Here is an 18,097-nt window from a genome sequence, read left to right as displayed (position 1 = left end):
ATCCTGAATTGTAGCCCACATCTTTAAAATAAATATATATATATATTGGCAGGGCTCGGTGGCTCAGCCTGTAATCCCAGCAATTTGGGACACCGAGGCAAGTGGATTGCCTGAGCCTGTGGGTTCAAGATCAGTCCAGGCAACTTGGCAAGACCTCGTCTCTACAATAAATAAAAAATTAGCCAGGCAGGGTAGTGCCTGCCTGTAGTTCCGGCTACTTGAAAGGCTGAGGCAGAAGGGTCGCTGGATCACAGCAGTTTGATGCTGGGGTGGCCATGAGGGTGCCACTGCACCCCAGCCTGGGCGACACAGTGAGACTCCAACTCAAAAAACACAAATTTTGGCACCATCTGTATGTTGAAAGTGATCAGATCATATGCTTTAAATGTGTGCAGTTTATTATATGTTAATTATGCCTCAACAAAATTATTTGTAAAACCCCAGAGAGATGGTCAGTGAACATTTCCCCAGGATGGGTATGTGGGGTTGCAGGTTGGATTCACATCCACCCCTCCAGCCAATTCTGAGTGGGAATACCCTGGAGGAAGCTCCTGGGGAGTATTTTTCTGATCAGATCTGGCTGGAAAGCATCAGCTAAGGAGCTGGGATAGGACAGCTCTTAAGTGTTGTGAACAGGCTGAGTGTGGTAGCTCCCAGAGCTTTGGGAGGCTGAGGCAGGAGGATTGCTTGAGATCAGGGGTTCAAGACAGCTGTGAGCTATGATCACACCACTACATTCCATCCTAGGTGACACAGTGAAACCCTGTCAAAAAGAGAGGGAAGAAGGAAGGAAGGAAGGAATACACTTGGTAGAAAAAGGAAAGAGTTATCAACAAGGAGCTGGGCCTCTGTGTCCCCAAATTGGAAGCAGCCGCTGCTGAGGGCAATTTCTGAGACAGTCGACAGCTAAGGCTTGTGTGTGGTAGGGATGTCAGTTCTGAAGGTGGGATCTGCATAGTTATCCCAGCTCTCCCTAGAGTGTTGTTGTTGTTCTTGTTGTTGTTGAGTTCTCGCTCTATTGTCCAGCCCAGGCAGGAGTGCAGTGACATGATCACAACTCACTGCAGCCTCGACCTCCTGTGCTCAGGTGATCCTTCCACCTCGACTTCCCAAATAGCTGAAACGACAGGTGTGTGCCACCATGCCCAACTAATTTTTTTGTTTTTATTTTTGGTAGAGATGAGGTCTCATCTCTTATCTCATAGGCTCGCTATGTTGCCTAGGCTGATCTTGAATTCCTAGGCTCAAGCAATCCTCCCACCTCAGTCTCCCAAAGTGCTGGGATTGTAGGTTTGAGCCACTGCACCCGGCCCTATTTTTGCTTTTTAATTATGTCAAAGGGGGAGTTGGCTAAGGTCTAGCCTCATTAGATAACTATCTCCTCCATATGCTTTCTTTTTTAAAGATGCTTGGTGAGGTCAGATAAGATTTGCCTTGGCAGACTGTTTGGGGAAGCGTGGTATGGACAAGATAATGGTCTCACTATAGAGCCCTGACCCACTGGACTGACCAAGGAGAAGGGCTCTTATTTTGTGTGGGAGACACACCTCTCAGAGTGTTGTCTTCCTAGTAAGATGACCTGACAAGTACTTCTTTTTTCCTTGCCCTTAACTGAGAGACCCATGCTGAATTGGCACAGATTCCAAGTTTTCTTGTAGAAAGCAAAATATTTTTTCACTTTTGCAAAGCAGCTTATATGTAACAACATTTTCAGTAGCTTATGCTTTCAAAAGTTTTCCTCTGGACAACTAAGGGTTTTAAAGTGGGTTAAGGCAGCTCTCTTGCATCTGAGAGATGTTGCCTCTGAGAAAGGCTCTGTGGTTCCTTGCAGGTATCTTGTGGAGTGTTGTGACCTGGAAAGATACTTGTCATTGTGCTGCTGCATTATAGTATACCAAGTGTGTTGTATCAAATTGTACTTTTGCAATTTAAGCAGTGCTTACTGTGTGTCAGCCATTATTCCCTGTGCTTTAAAGATATTAGCTTACTTAGTTTACTCTCTTTAGCAACTCTACAAAATAGTACCGTTTTCCAAATAAGGAAACAGAAGTATGTCTGCCCTCCAGCTAACGGCCTGTAAATTTGGCCTGTAAGTATGTCTACTTATCCATTTTAAATCTACTTCCTCTCAGGAATAAATATCAAAGTCCTAAAGGTCCTGCCTTCTGATTAAATCTCTTAGATCCTGTAGTACGGAGACTGTATACACCCAGGATTATTAAACTCACCTTAAAAGTGTCTGTGAAGTGTGTAAACTTATATGAAAGGACAGAGTTTGTAGAATTTTATCAAATCTCCAAACACCGGAATTCCCAAAATGGTCAGCTCCAAAGGATTTAAATGTATCTCCTAGGCCAGGCTTGGTGGCTCATGCCTGTAATCCCAGCACTTTGGGAGACCCAAATGGGAGTACTCCTTGAGCCCAGGAGTTCGAGGCTAGCCTAGGCAACATAGCAAGACCTTACCTCTACAGAAAAAATCAAAAAATTGGCCAGACATGAAGGCTGAGGCAGAATAATTTCTTGAGCCCAGGAGGTCGAGACTATAGTGAACCCATGATGGTGCCACAGAACTCTAGGCAGGCGACAGAGTGAGATCCTGACTCAAGATTAATAAATAAATCTTCTGGAGCATCCTGCTTAGATATCAGATATGGAATTTTTTAATGTTTTTGACGTGCTTTGAGTTTACGAAATGGTTCAGAAGACTTCCCAAGTCTTCACTCGCAGGTGTCTTGTGGAGTTCGTTCTTTCATTTATTCACAGGTAGAGTAAGTATCACCAAAAACCTGAATGTAAGGTGGGCTTGGGGAGGACAAGGCCCTCAGGTGACTGCCTGGGTCGTAGGGGGCAAGTCTGATGGTGACTCCAGCTTCCCTTTACAGAAAGGCACTTGTCCGATGCAAGGAAAATAGAGCAGGTATTGAAGAAATAACAAACCTTTGCTTTATGGACATCGCAAAAGAAAACTTCACCCACCCATCTGACCAGAGGGGAAATCAGAGGAGTTCTGGGTCGGAATAAAATCTCTGAGACCACCTGCGAATGGGAGGTAAGAATGGCCAGCTGTGGGATTCACCTTTCTGAGAGTTGGGGAGGAACTTTGCACTGGGGAAGCCAATTTTAAAAACTATTCCTCATTTATGCCAACCTCGGGAAGACGTTCTCCCGTGCCTCCGTGAGGGGCTGGAAGGGGCCTACATGTGGCTCCAGTTTCTGTGGCTAGACCCTGGTAGTGAACATATGCAGGCAGCCAGGAACAGGCCTGTGGCTCTGCAGCCTGGGCTGCCAGCCTTCTCGTTAGGACATGCGGGCTTAATTACTCCACTGCTCTCTGGAAATGATGCGAGCTTGTCCTTGAAATCCCTGACCAGGCGCCAGGCCCTGCTGGGTTTGTAAATACCTCCTATTGTGGGTGCAGAGAGCCTTTGCCCAGTCCAGCAGTCTGTCTCCTCCAGTTCGAAGAGATGCTGCACAGCAACTGGTCTAGCTTGGGCTTCTGGAAACGGTCTTGGCTCCTCAGACAATGGTTGACTATTGACACCCATTTGGGAGACCAGCTGAGTCTGAATCCCTTCCCAGGACTCCCCCAGCCTTCTCGTGCTCAAGGTCAACAACTGTAAAATAATTACCACCGTATATGCAAATCATTTTTTCTTTTTCCATGAATGGAGACCATTGCCAGATACCACTAAAGGCTTCTGAATATGGAAAGAGCTGCCACTTGGGTGAAAAATTAGTTTCCTCCCTTTAACATGTGATAAACATTAAAGGCTTAAGACTCTTGGTTTATTGATGCTTATAACATCTGTTTTATTTGTAGTGAAATTTTTATTCTGGAGTTATTTTAGATTTACAAAAAAGTTGTGAAGATAGTTTCCCCTGTTGTTAACCCTCCAATCGCTGTATACACTTCACCGAGTTTCCCCTAATGTTAGCATCTTACATAGCCATGGTCAAATACGTCAAAACTAAAAAAATCTTTGTGGCACATTTCTATTAACTAGACTCCACATGCTATTTAGATTTCACTAATTTCCTTTATCTGTTCCAGGCTCCAATCCAAGACACCACAGTGCATTTAGGAATAATTCTGGCTAATATCAGTATCTTAGCTCAGGGCATCAAAAAAGCAAGATTTTTTTAAAGCAAGATTGATTGTGGGGGTTCTTTTAGAAAGAATACATTTTTCCTCTGTAGTAACAACTAAGACTTGACCGTCATCTGTCATCTTGGGCTATGAATAGTGGATGGTATCAGTTCATTACTGATGTCATAGAATTTCCATAAGACTAATTGTCCAGCTTGGGTTTGAATCCAGGGACTTGGATTTATTCGTTTTATGAACTCAAAAATGAAAACTCTGAGCTTCACATTCCTCATGTAGCATATAAGGAATATATATGTACACACACACACACACACACACACACACTTTTACATATATACACACACATATAGGTTCTTCAAACTACCTTGTTCCCTTGGCATCCTCCACCCCACCTTTCTCCCCAACATTCTGGCTGTGAGCCGAAGTCACAAGACCCATTCTCTCCATCATGAGGGGGGTGTGTGTGCCAGCTGTGTGAACCCGGTGACACTCTTCCCATCCCAAGTCACATATTATATGATTATATCTATCTTCCTCTCAATACTTGCCTTTCCTATACCATACTAGATCCCAAAATGCTATGTGGAAGAGTTTTCAAAATCCTAGGACTTTTTAAAGTTAGTCCTTATCATAAAAGGTTTACTTTAAAAAAAAAAAAGTTAGATTAGACATCACTTGGAGATATTTACAAGCTGATTTGTTACCCCCCCAGGCATGGATGCTTTCGGTGAATATAGTAACTCCATTAGAAAACCAGAGCTCCCCGTGGAAATAGCAATTTTAAAAGAAAGGATGCTAGAGAAGTGTTTACTCCAACTAAATGTTTTGTGGTGGTATCGTTTAGATTCTTTTACCAGAGGCAGAAAATGCATCGTATAGGAGCAAAAGAAGGGTAAAATTTTTTTTTTTTTTTTTTGAAAAGCCACATTCTTTCTTCTCCCTGAGACACATAGAGACAGTTATGTGATTGCCAAGAGGCATATTTGCCAAGAGGCAAATTTAAAAGAACTGGGACTGGTTAAACCAGAGGAGATGACAGTGAGGGGTAGAAATGATGGTCTAAAGCAGCTGCTTTGCACTTCCTTTTGGGCCCAAGAGGGGGGGGAAGCTGCCCATGCTTCATCAGAGGGATGTAGGTTAGACAATGAGAGGGGTCAGCATTTGAATGAGATGCTCTCGCATCTGTGGTTACTTTTAAGGTTGGGTGTGCAAGGCCGGTGCTAACAATTTTATTTCTTCTAAGTCCACAGTTAAGGTAGATTGCTCCCTGGGAGAATGCCGGTAACTTAGGATAGCTTTGTGTTTCCAGAAGCCTAGTTTCCCATAAAGGTGGTTAATTGAAAGAGGTAGAATGGTACTCTCTTACTTCCAATTAAAAACAAGACTTTATTACAACAAATAAGGCTAGCACTCACCGATGCTATTAACTTTGTATTTAAATAAGGTGTATAATTTTAAAGGTGAAAGAAATGTGAAAATAAAGGCTAATTGGGTACCTTCCTTTCCCACTTAAAGTTCTTAATAATGGTTTAATTGAATTCTGTTAGTTTATATTCTCCTCCAAGGTTAAATAAAACTAGCGCATTCTCAGTCTTTAGGCTGCACATATATGGGTGAATGTGTTTGCACGTGATTCAGACATTTTAGGATTTCAGGACAGCTAACCCTCAAAAGCCCCACAGGTGAATTTGCACATAGGCCAAGACACTCCATTACCACCACAAACTATCTTTTTCGCTTTGCATACTCCACCCTGCCTTTCCTCCAAATTATGGCTGAGAGCCGAAGTCAAAAGACCTCTTCTCTCCATGTTGGGGGCATGTGTGTACCAGCTGTATGAACCTGGTGACACTCTCCCCACCCCCAAGTCAGATGGGAGTCATTTATCTTTCTCTGGACCTGACCAGTGCTCTGACTTTATCTCTTTGAGGCCATCTCCCCTTGACCCCTGCCATCTGGTGTTTGCTAGTAATTTGCATTCAGCCCTTAAGTTTTGCTCATTAAAGACCCTCCTTGGCAGCTCTGTCACTCCCCTGCAACTTTTACAGCTTGGCTTTGGGTACAGGCTGCTTCCAACAGAGCCCGAAGGTACAAAATCTCAGTTAGATCAGAATGTTTAAAAAACGAGAGAGAATTGGAAAAGAAGGTCATAAAATTTTCATGCAGATTTGAAGAGATTTGTCCACAGTCTTAGGGGGTAGGATGTGGGATCCTATTCTTGGACTTTTTTTCCCTACTAATGCTTGTTAGGGTGATTTTTAAAAATATATACAAAGTATAAAAAAAGCAAAAAAAGTGACCAATAATTTCGCTGTTTTGTAATGGAAAAATATGTGCACAATTATACATTTCAAACAGTAAAGAATGATAAAAAATGAAAGTCAAGAGACTTTGTGCATAGACACACTTATTTACATAGAAGAAGAATAAAACACTAGAGTTTCTGTTTGCTGTTTTCCCTTAAATCTGCCTTGGACATAGTTTGAGATCCACACATAACAAGATTTCTTCCAATTTCATGTCATCTGCAAAGTAGTCCATCTTATGGACGTATGATAATTTATTTAGCCAGTCTCTCGTTAAGGAAGGCTTTGCTTGTTTCTAATTTTTTACTGCAGTGAGTCTGCAGTAGACATCCTTGTACCTGCGTCCCCAGAAGTTCTTGCATGTACATCTGTTGGATAAATTAATACAAGTAGTACGATTACTGGAACAAAGTCAACATGCACTTAAGATTTGATAATCAATGTCATATTGTCCCTAAAAAGTTTATGCAAATTTACACTACCAAACGAGAATATGGAAGAGCCATTTGCCATATATACTCGCTAGTATTTTTTTTTAATTTTGATCCATTTAAAAGTTATTTTGCTCTAAGCTTGAATGTGGAATTCAGTTTCGTTTGCCCCAATGCAGAGTCAATTGCCCCAATACCCGTTGTCAACCAATCCCTAAAGATCTGCTTTCCTTGTAGATCTGAGCTGCTCCCCTCATGGTGCCTTTATGCTGATGATTCTACACATTTCCAGGGGAGTTCCATCCTCCTGTAGAAGCCACCCACCCATGGACACCTCTACTTGGATGTCTGATATTTGTCTCAAGTGATAGATGGAGGTGATGCTACAGTCCTTGGTGTATTGCTCCATGGCCAAGCCTTCTCCTGCTCAGCTTCTCTTTCTCAGTTGATGGTACGTTTGTCTAGCCAGTTACTCAGACCAGAGCACTAGAAGACATCCCGGAGTCCTTTCTTTTTTTCCTCTTTACTTCTAACCCATCAGGAAACTGTCACTCTGTCAAAGTTATATTTCAAGTCAGACCACTTGCCACCATCTCCATCACCTCTACCTCTTTTATGCCAACATCACCTTTTGGATAGACCATTGCAGAGAAAACTGAAAGTGCATTTCCAGAACATTCTCACTGTTATAGAGCCCTCTGTCTGCATATTAGCTAGAATAATTTTTTTTTTAATGGTAAATCGATATAGCACTCTGCAGACTAAAACCCTTGAATGACTTTCCATCTCAGAATAAAATTCAGAGTCCTCACCAGTCCCTGCAAGGTTTATATCATCTAGCTCCTGCCTATCCTTCTGGCCTTTTCTCTGTCATTCATGGCCTTCTTTCTGTGTCTTGAGGTGCGAAACTCCTTTCAACTTTAAGATCTTGACTCTTGCTTTTCCGTTTGCCTGGAATGTTTGCTTATTGAAGGGCTAGAATTTTTGACGCTGATTATTCAACATCTTGAATAGTGCCTGGCACATAGCAGGCACATGAACCTATTTCTGGAATCTTCTTTTGTACCATCGCCCTCTCTATTTATACTCCATTACTAAATTCCTTTTATTATTGTAGCTTCACAATAAGTTTTAATGCTTGTAAGACCAGGCTTTCTCTGCCTTACCCCCTTCTCTTTTATAATTTTACTGGCTATTTTATGGTTATTTTTCCAGAGGAACTTTCTAAAAGTACTCCTGCTGGTATTTTAATTGGGTTTACATTGAATTTATAGATTAATTTGAAGTGGAAAAAAAAATCACTGGATGTTTTTATTTAAAAGCAAGCTAAACCTTTCTCTTAACTTGAAGTTTTCTTTCAGTTCTCCAATAAGTTTTTAAAAACTTTTTAGTATGGAGAATTGAGAACATACACAAAAGCTGAGAGAAAAGTAAAATGAACCTTCTTGGATCCATTCAACAACCTCCACACCATTAGCTCAGGGCTCGCCTGCCACAGCCTCATCCATGCCCACGCCCCCACCATATTATTTTCAAACAAATCTCAGACCATTTATCTGTATAAGTTTTGCTATGTATTTGTGAAAGATGAAGATTTTTAAAAATATAGCCATAATACCATTATTATACCAAAAAATTAATAATACTTCTTTATCAACATTTTATGGCTATCTCTTAGTAGTTCAGTTTCTTGTTTAATACAATACATATTTCTTATTGAATATCAATATATCAAAGTTTGATATATGAATATACAAAATTTTTAATAATCTTTTTTTAATTTCTACAGAAAATAAGGATGTTTTATAAAATAGGGATATTTATAAAATGTTATAGTATAGGGATGTATTTCTCAAACTGTTATTTTTGTATATGTTACAATTAACAATTTTCATACGTTAATTCTATAATGTATTGCCTTCCCTTTGCACAGGGCTGTGGAGTTGGTATAGTGAGTCTAAAGAGGGCTTCAAGCAGGCTATTGGATTGTAGAAGGCAATTTATTCATTTGGGGTGAGACATAAAAAGAGGTATAATGATACACTCACAGATGCAAAAATTTCACTAAGTAACTAAGTAAGCAAGTTTCCAGAAAGGGTTTCCAGTATGGGAATGTTCACAGCAAGATTAAATTAATCAGTAAAGTCCTCCAGTAGGTTATGGACCAAGTCTGGCAGAGAAAGGCAGGAGCTTGTATGAGTCTGTTCAGGCTGCTATAACAAAACACACTCCAGTCAGGTATTTGCTGCTTTATAATAAGGATTGCCTTTCTTCCAGTTTCTAATAACATGTTCCTCATTTCTGTCCAAGACCTCACCAGGGTGATCTTTAACGTCCGAATTTATACAAATATTCTGTTCACAGCAATCTAGGCTTTTTCTAGCATGCATCTCAACACTCTTCCAACCTCTGCCCATTACCCAGTTCCAAAACCACTTCCTTATTTTGGGGTGTTTGTTACAGCAGCATTCTACTTCTTGGTATCAAAATCTGCATGAGTCAGCTCAGGCCTCCATAACAAAATACTATAGACTGGGTAGCTTAAACAACAGACATGTATTTTCTCACAGTTTTGGAAGCAGAATGTCTGAGATTAGTGGCCCACATGATCAGATTCTAGGGAGGGCCCTCTTCCTGGCTTGCCACCTTTTCTTTGTGTCCTCATGGCAGAGAGAGAGCTCTGATGTGTCTCTTTTTATAAGGGCACCAGTTCTATTGGATCAGGACCCTACTGTATGACCTCCTTTAATCTTAGTCACCTCCCTCATGGCCCTATCTCCATTACAGACACATGGAGTTAGGGCTGCAGCATATGAATTCTGGAGGGATGCAATTCAGTCCATGGCAACATTCAGCTTTAGAACTGCCTGTGTCCAACTCCTTACTGGAAATCCTCAGGGCCAGATGTGTTTTAGAACTTTGCTTTTTTTTGGATCTTTAGGAAGATCACATGATACATACACTGTGTTATATAACACTCCCAGTGGGGTCTGAAGTGGCACTTCACAATCAAATGAATTAATGCTTTGGCAGCCAAATGTGGGACTATTACAAGAGTAGAATAAATAAATGCTATAAATGGCCTCAAGGCAGTTTAGATCAGGCAGTTTTGGAGCCAAATACCTTATAAAACAAACTCAGTTCTCAAAGCTTTTTGGATTTGGGAGTTGCAGATAGGAACTGTAGACCTGTATAATAAGCAAAGGTCCTGGTGACCAAACAAGTCCCCTGAGCAGGCCATAAAGAGATAGGCAGGCTTGACCCCTTCTTGTTGGGTTGGCTTCCATTGAATTAATTGACCCAGGGTCTAAGGTCTCCAGTTACACACACATAGAGCATATCAGTGCCTCAGGCTTGGTATCAATTCATGCTCCTTACCACTTCTTCTCCCACCTTCTGGCAAAACCCATGGGGTCGGGTGCTGAGCCTCTTACCCATTTTTTCTATCAGGTGACTCAGGGTAGGTACTGGATATAGCTGTGCAGGACACACGCGCGCGCACACACACACACACACACACACACACTTACTTGAGAGCACTGGGCCCTGGGGTGCTGATGGGATTACCCAACAGACTGGCTGTCTTTTTACTCCAGAAAGCTGAGAACCACCCTGGAGGTGCTGATTTACTTCTGCATCCCCTTTTTTCCTTTTCTCCTCAATGAAGATTTAATGAATGTACTGAAATGTTGACTTAATATTTACCCTGTTTGAGAGCATTAGGTTTCCTCAAGCAGCGGGTAGTTGTCCAGGTCACAACAGTGCAAAATGACCCTTGCAGCAGCTTTTGTTAAGTTTCCAAGCCTCCTGAGTAACCCAAGCAGCACCGTTGGAAGCATCAAGGATGTTGCTATGTATACGAGGGTCAGCCACGGCCTGGGAGCTGAATGACTCAGCATCTGTGGGATCCAGGATGGACTTGTCCCAACCCTAATCCCAGAAGAAACCACATCCAACCACAAGGTGAACTGCTGTATAAGCAAAACTGTAGGTCAAGTCAGCTAGCCCTTCACATATATGTGGTATATCTAATAAGACAAGTTAAAAATGTTGGCGTTGGATTTAGTCCCTATGGCAACCCCTCCCCCTTTTTGACTGAATTCTGCTGAGCTTTGTCCTGGTGGCTTGTATCCTTAGATTCCCACCTGGAGCTGCCCCTAACCTCTGAGGTTCTCTTCTCTGTTCCCAGAGAAGGTTCAGGAATCTTCTCTGGTGTATTGCTCTCTGGGCCAGAAAAACTTCTGGAAGGTTATGATGTTCTCCTTGAGAGTTTAGTTTACCACATCTGTCCAAAAGGAGGGCACGAACACTGTGCTATTTTTCTGCTCGATAGTCAATGCTAAGGCATCTCTAGGTGGGGTCTTGGCTTCAAAGTCCTTCCTTAGGCAGGAGAAAGAGAAATTCCCATCGGAGCTATTTAGGTGCTGGCAAACTCATCAAAAGCACCACTTGGGTCATTTGAAACGTCGTGTCCTGTCCCCACAGTTATTCATTCCCTGGCTTTTAGAAGGAGCCAAGCTTCAGAGATAAGTCTGGTAAAAAGATCATTTGGGTTCGAAAATGAGTTCAACTCCTTTGTGTAAATTCCCATGGCGATTGCAAAGAAGGAAGACACTGTCAAAGCGTTTATGGTTTTCTAGTGGGAGAGAGCAGTCTATGTAGTGTTGCGTTCCAGCTGGGTCCAAACCACCTTGGCCGGTTCTTCACCAAGCTGCGGTTTGCTCATCTGTTAAATGAGAATAACTCATGGAGTTGTTGGACAACCCCTCAAAGTGCCTGGAGGCTGGAATGTGCTGATGGGCTTAAGATGTGCTTGTTCAGTACAGACTACCTGTGATGATGGTGATGACGACGACAATGACGATGATGTGTGATGCTCTGTATATTTGTTTCCTTGCTGCCAAAACAAATTACCTTAAACTGAGTGATTTAAACCAACAGACATTTATTTTCTCCCAGCTCTGGAGGCCTGAATCCCAAAATAAAAATGTCAGCTGAGCCTCAGAAGGCCCTAGGGGAGAATCTGTCTTTGTGTCTTCCAGCTTGGGTGGCCGTACACGTTCCTTAGCTGTGGTCATATCACTCCAGTCTCTGCCCTGGTGGCCGTATTGTCACCTCCTCTTCTTTGTGCCTTCTCCTGCGTGTGTGTCTGTCTTGTCTCCCTCTTACTCTCATAAGAGTACGTGTTGGCTGGGCACGGTGGCTCAAGCCTGTATTCCCAGGACTTTAGGAGGCCGAGGTGAAAGAATTGCCTGAGCTCAGGGGTTTGAGACCAGCCTGGGCAACTTGGTGAGACTTCATCTCTACAATATATCAAAAAATTAGCCAGACGTGGTAGCGTGTATCTATAGTTCCGGCTACTTGGAAGACTGAGGCAGAAGGATCGCTTAACCCAGCAGGTCGACGCTGGGGTGGCTGTAAGCGAGCCACTGTACTCCAGCCTGGGCGACGGAGTGAGACTCTGACTCAAAAAAAAAAAGAATGTGTGTCATTGCATTTAGGGCCCACTTGGAGAATCCAGAATAAGTGCCTCCTTTCAGAATCCTTACTTCATCACATCTGCAAAAACCCTTTTCTCAGAGAAGGTAACCATCATAAGTTCGGGACATTAGGATGAAGACATACCTTTTTGGGGACCACTGTCTGGCTCAAAACACTCAGTGAATGTACTGATGATGATGATAGTGCTCAATAAATGCTGCTTGTGGTAGTGGTGATGATGATGATGATAATGACAGTGACAATACAAAGCAGTAAAGAAATGCAGATGAGTCTAGGGGTTTTGTGGAGCTTGGCCAGGAAAGGCACCACAGAGGGGCCTTGGAGCGGGCCTGACTCCACCCTTCACTTGTACTCTGGACAGTTCTCTGCTTTCTCAGCTCTGGAATCCTCGTGGCCTTCTGTCCCCAGGATTGTTAGGCTACTGGGCTAGCTCACGCCAGCCAGTACACGGAGGCACTGTGCCATTCCTCATACCAGTGGAGGACCGTGGGCCGCGTGTGAGGACTCAGGCATGAGGATTATTTCCAACAGGCCCTTTACTACATCCAGGCTTTGCCAGGGCCCTTCGCCAGCACCTGAGTGGTGCAGCTCATGATCCGGTTACCGCATCCAACTGGCCTCCGGCCGCTGTCTGGGGGAATCAGCGTCTTCCCCAGACCACCGCGTGGGACGGCTCTCCTTTTCAGCTGTGAATGCTGCTGTTGTTAAGGCTGCTGCTTGGCTTAGGTTAGGCAGCTTGTTTGTTTTTTAACTTCAGGCTGGGAAGAGGCAGCTCTCGGATCTGGCAAGGATCTGGGTGTGCAAAGTGAAATCCCCAGTGGGGAAGATGCAGCATGGCAGGGCCCTGCTATGCCCTTAATGTTTGGACCTGAGACTTCCGGGCCCTCTACCTGCTCAGAGCCAGTGAAGAGTCTGTGGGTGGGGGTGGGGGTGGGAGAGAGGGAGAAAGCACTTTCTTTTCTGTCCCTTCCACTGATGAAGATTTTGGGCTGGGCATTCTCCCGCCACCCCCAGCAGGGAGCTCGGAAGGAAGCCCACAGTCTGTGCATGTGCGGCTTTCAGGAATTAGCTTCAAGCCAGGAGATGCTTTGTTAGCAAAGTATAGATGCCACTGGAGGGAAATTGCTTTCCAGTTCACTCACTTGTCCCCACACACAGTCAGTGAAGGGATAGTCAGCTTCTACTCACAAGCTGGGAGACTTGGATCCTAGTCCCTGTTCTGTCCTTGTGGTTGAGAAAATTGCTTAACTGCTGCATTTCAGATTTCTTACCTGGAAAGCAAGAAACGAAAGCACTTATTCCAGGTTGCTGCCCAGCCTCAGGAGAGGAGCAAATGGGATTTCATCTGTCAAGGCCCTTTTAGTTTTTATTGATTTATTTACTTACTTATTTACTTATATGCTTTTTATTTTATGAGTTGGAGTCTCACTCTGTTGCCCAAACTGGAGTGCAGTGGCACGCTCTGGGCCACCGCAGCCTCGACCAGCTGGGTTCTGGCAATCCTTCTGCCTTGGCCTTCCAAGTAGCCAAAACTACAGGTGTGTGCTACCATGCCCAGCTAATTTTTTTGATTTATTGTAGAGAGGAGGCCTCGCCAAGTTGCCTGGGCTGGTCCTGAACCCGCGGGCTCAGGCAATCCACTCACCTTGGCCTCCCAAAGTGCTGGGATTACAGGTTGAGCCACCAAGCCTGGCCATGCTTTTTATTTTAGATTCAAAGGGGTATGTGTGTAGGTTTGTTATATAGGTATATTGCGTGACAGTAAAATTTGGGCTTCTGTTGAGCCCCTCGCCTAGGTGGTGACCATGGGACCTTGAGAGTGGTTTTATAACCCTTACTCCCTCCCTCCCTCTTTCCCCTTTAGGAGTCCCCATTGTCTGTTTTTCCTTGTGCCCAGTATTTAACTCCTGCTTGTAGGCGAGGACATACTGTCTTCAGTTTTCTGCTTCTGTGATAATGACCTTCAACTCCATAATATATATATAATAATATAATATAATAATAATATTATTAATAATAATAATGACTTTCAGCTCCATCCATGTTGCTGCAAAGGACATGATTTTGTTCTTTTGTATGGCTGCGTAGTATTCCATGGTGTATATGTACCACATCATCCTTATCTAGTCTCTTGTTGCTGGGCACCTAGGTTAGTTCCATGTTTTTGCTGTTGCGAATAGTGCTGCGATAAAAATACGAGTGCAGGTGTCTTTCTGGTAGAGTGGTCTGTGCTCCCATTTTTAGTTCTTTGACAAATCTTTAAACTGCAAAGCCTTTATGAAATGATCATTGTTATATAACAACATGGAATTGAATAATTTTTTTTAAAGAAAATTATACAACTGGGCTTGGTGGCTCAGCCTGTAAATCTCAGCACTTTGGGAGGCCAAGGCATGTGGATTGCCTGAACCCATGGGTTCAAGACCTAGCCGGGCAACTTGGCGAGACCTCATCTCTACAATAAATCAAAAATTAGCCAGACCTGGTAGTGTGTGCCCGTAGTTCCGGCTACTTGGAAGGCTGAGGCGGAATGATCGCCAGAGTCCAGCAGGTCGAGGCTGCAGTGGCTGGGAGTGTGCCACTGCTCTCCAGCCTGGGCAACAGAGTGAGAGACTCCAACTCAAAAAAGAAAAGAAAAGAAAATTATACAATGTGAGCCAGTTGCTCAAAGGCAGGCAAGGGATTTTACAATTTGAGAAGTTCTTCTGCACCTCTTCTTAATAGAGCCCAAAACACCCTTCACAAGCAACCTGAGGACCTTTGGTGAAGCAATGATTCTCTCACTGTTTTCTTTCAACAAGTGGTAAATTTTCCTAGAAGCCTGTCCTTTGGCCACACAATGAAATCTCTCAGCCTCAGCACCTTTCTCCTCATTACTGTCCCCAGCTCTGGGCTTCTCTTACCGACAAGCACTGACCAATAGGAACAACTCTGATATAGTTCTTGTGTTTGTTTCTTCAAATCTCATGTTGAAATGTGATCCCCCAGGGTTGGAGGTGGAGCCTAGTGGGAGGTGACTGGATCACAGCGGTGGATGCCTCACGAATGGCTTGGTGATCTTCTTGCAGTAATGAGAGTGTTCTTTTTTTTTTTTGAGTTGGAGTCTCACTCTATCACCCAGACTGGAGTGCAGTGGCCGCTCCCGGCCACTGCAGTCTTGACCTGCTGGGCTCCGGCGATCCTTCTGCCTCAGCCTTCCAAGTAGCTGGAACTACAGGCGCATGCTAACATGCCTGGCTAATTTTTTGATTTATTGTAAAGATGAGGTCTCCCTTGCCCAGGTGGGTCTCGAACATGCGGGCTCAGGCAATCCACTCACCTCAGCCTCCCAAAGCGCAGGATTACAGGCTGAGTCACCGATCTGTTAGTTCATGTGAGAGTTGGTTGTTTACAAGAGCTGGGCACCTCCTCTCTTTCTTGCTTCCCCTCTCCCCATGTGACATACCTGCTCCCTCTCTGCCTTCCGCCATGATTGTGAGCTTCCTGAGACCTCACCAGAAGCTCAAAAGATGCCAGTGCCATGCAGAACCGTGAGTCAAATAAATCTGTTTTCTTTGTAAATTACCCAGCCTCAGGTATTTCTTTATAGCAGCACAAAGTGGACTAACACAGTACCCTGAATGAGCCTCCATCCTATATTGGGGAGAGAGTCTTCATTCAGTTTACCTCTTAAAGGCTGTAGTAATTCTGCTTAATGATCCAAAGGTTTCAGGGTTATCGCAGCCTCTCTGAATCCCAGGTCACAGAGGCCTCAGCCTTCTTTCTCAGAGATTCCAGAAAGAATTGGATGTTACTTACAACTTGGTTTTGCTCCCAGGGACCAAAGTTGACTGGGGGTCCATCTGCTGTCAGCCTGAGAGGGATCAGAGACACTGGGCCTTTATTAAGTGTAATACAGGGTTTGTACCTGTTTTCTTCCTTTTTTTTCCTTTTGAGTCAGAGTCTCACTCTGCCACCCAGGCTGGAGTACAGTGGCACCCTCACAGCTACTGCAGTCTCGACCTGCTGGGCTCAGGCAATCCTTCTGCCTCAGCCTTCCAGTTAGCTGGGATTACAGAAGTGCACCACCATGTCCAGCTAATTTTTTGATTTATTGTTAGAGATGAGGTCTTGTCACGTTGCCCAGGCTGGTCTCGAACCCATGGACTCAGGGAATCCTCTCACCTCCACCTCCCAAAGTGCTGGGATTATAGGCATGAGCCAACAAGCCTGACTTGAACCTGTTTTCAAACCATTGAGGCAATTCACTGTAGAAAGTTTAGAAAATAGGAAAAATTATAAAGATTAAAAAAAAATTGCCTGGAATCTTGTCCCCAGGGATGACCTCTGTTAACATGTTCTCATGTTCTTTTTCAAACTTTCTTCTGTGTCTCTTTACAGAAAATGGTGCTCTTCAAAGTGGGGAGGAGCCCACTGTCCAATCTGTTCCTCTGGCACTGAACCAGTGGGACAGGGGCAAGGGTACATGGGCATGAAGACCCCACACTGCCCCTTGGGTGCCAGGAGGTCTCTGAGAGTCCTGTGTTCCAAGTCAAGAAGCGTTGACACCTTTGGAACTGGCCAGACTGTTCTGGAAAGTGGCAGGGTGCCTCCAGGGGTCCTGTCCAGGAAGTCCAGTCCTCCTTCCTCATTTCTTTAGATGAGTTCTTACCCAGAAGGAGCTGCCTGTATGTGTTGCAGACACAGATTTTATTAGGCTCTAACTCTGTTTGGACAACACTGAGAAAAGAGGCTGAGTGCCCACTAAGCGGGAATGTATGTAAAGCATCTCTTGTTTACTCTTCACCACATTGAGATGTGGTTATTATCCCCACATTATAAATGAGGACTCCAAGGCATGGGAATTAAGCAGGTGGCTCAGGGTTACACAGGAAGTACCTGCAGTGTCAGATGGTAGCTTTGGGGTCATCTGCTTTCAGAACCTAATTTAGTGACCCCATGCTTTCTCCTGCTGTGGTTTGAGGCAGAGCTGGACTGGTAGGAGAAGGAGTTAGCTTTGCTTGAAGGCATATTTTCTGTTCTCTGGCGATGGAGAAGATCTGATTCCTGACCATAGACCTACTTTGGGATTTGGTATGGTTTTGGATGGACAAGGCTACTGGTTCCCATTCATTCATTCATTCAATACATATTTGTCATATGCTCCAAGTCCTGAGCTGCCATTAGAGATAAGAAGTCAAGTAACTTGAAGTCCCTGCCTTCAATGCATTTATATTCTTTTATTTTTTTATTTTATTTTTTTTTGAGTTGGAGTCTCACTCTGTCGCCCAGACTGGAGTGCAGTGGCCACTCCCGGCCACCGCAGCCTCGACCTGCTGGGCTCCGGCGATCCTTCCGCCTCAGCCTTCCAAGTAGCCGGAATTATAGGCATGCGCTACCACGCCCGGCTGATTTTTTTTTTTATTTATTGTAGAGATGAGGTCTTGCTGCCCAGGCGGGTCTCGAACCCGCAGGCTCAGACAAGCATTTATATTCTTGTAGGGGACAAAGACACATACATAACCCATAGCTTTCATGTGGTATAGAGTCCTGGGGCAGGAAAGAAGAGCAGCGTCTAAATCCAGAACAACCTTAAGAAGGTGAGTGTGAGGTGGGTTAAGGGCTGGCTTTCTAGAGGAGGCCATTTTTGAACTAAATTTTAAAGATTGAGGGGTATGAAGCAGCATGGAGTGCCCAGGAAAGCACCTGTGGTTCACCATAGCTAAAATCAAGGATAGGAAGTGAGGGCAAAGACATAGTCCAGGGAGC

The 18,097-nt window shown here is 44.0% G+C and overlaps 1 protein-coding gene across 1 annotated transcript in view; it reads left to right on the top strand.

Moving 5' to 3' along the window:
- Window positions 1-12,987: 12,987 nt before the first annotated feature.
- Window positions 12,988-18,097, top strand: part of LOC110595361 (PDZ domain-containing protein 2-like) — a 93,141-nt gene continuing 88,031 nt past the window's right edge. The window contains exon 1 of the mRNA XM_021710715.1: window positions 12,988-13,075. The gene's annotated coding sequence lies outside the window, so the exon portion shown is untranslated. The remainder of the gene's footprint in view (window positions 13,076-18,097) is intronic.

This window comes from Carlito syrichta, unplaced genomic scaffold, assembly GCF_000164805.1.
Source record: "Carlito syrichta isolate Samal-C Ts95f unplaced genomic scaffold, Tarsius_syrichta-2.0.1 Scaffold297646, whole genome shotgun sequence".
NCBI classification, from domain to species: domain Eukaryota; kingdom Metazoa; phylum Chordata; class Mammalia; order Primates; family Tarsiidae; genus Carlito; species Carlito syrichta.
This window is presented reverse-complemented; position numbering and strand designations above follow the sequence as displayed.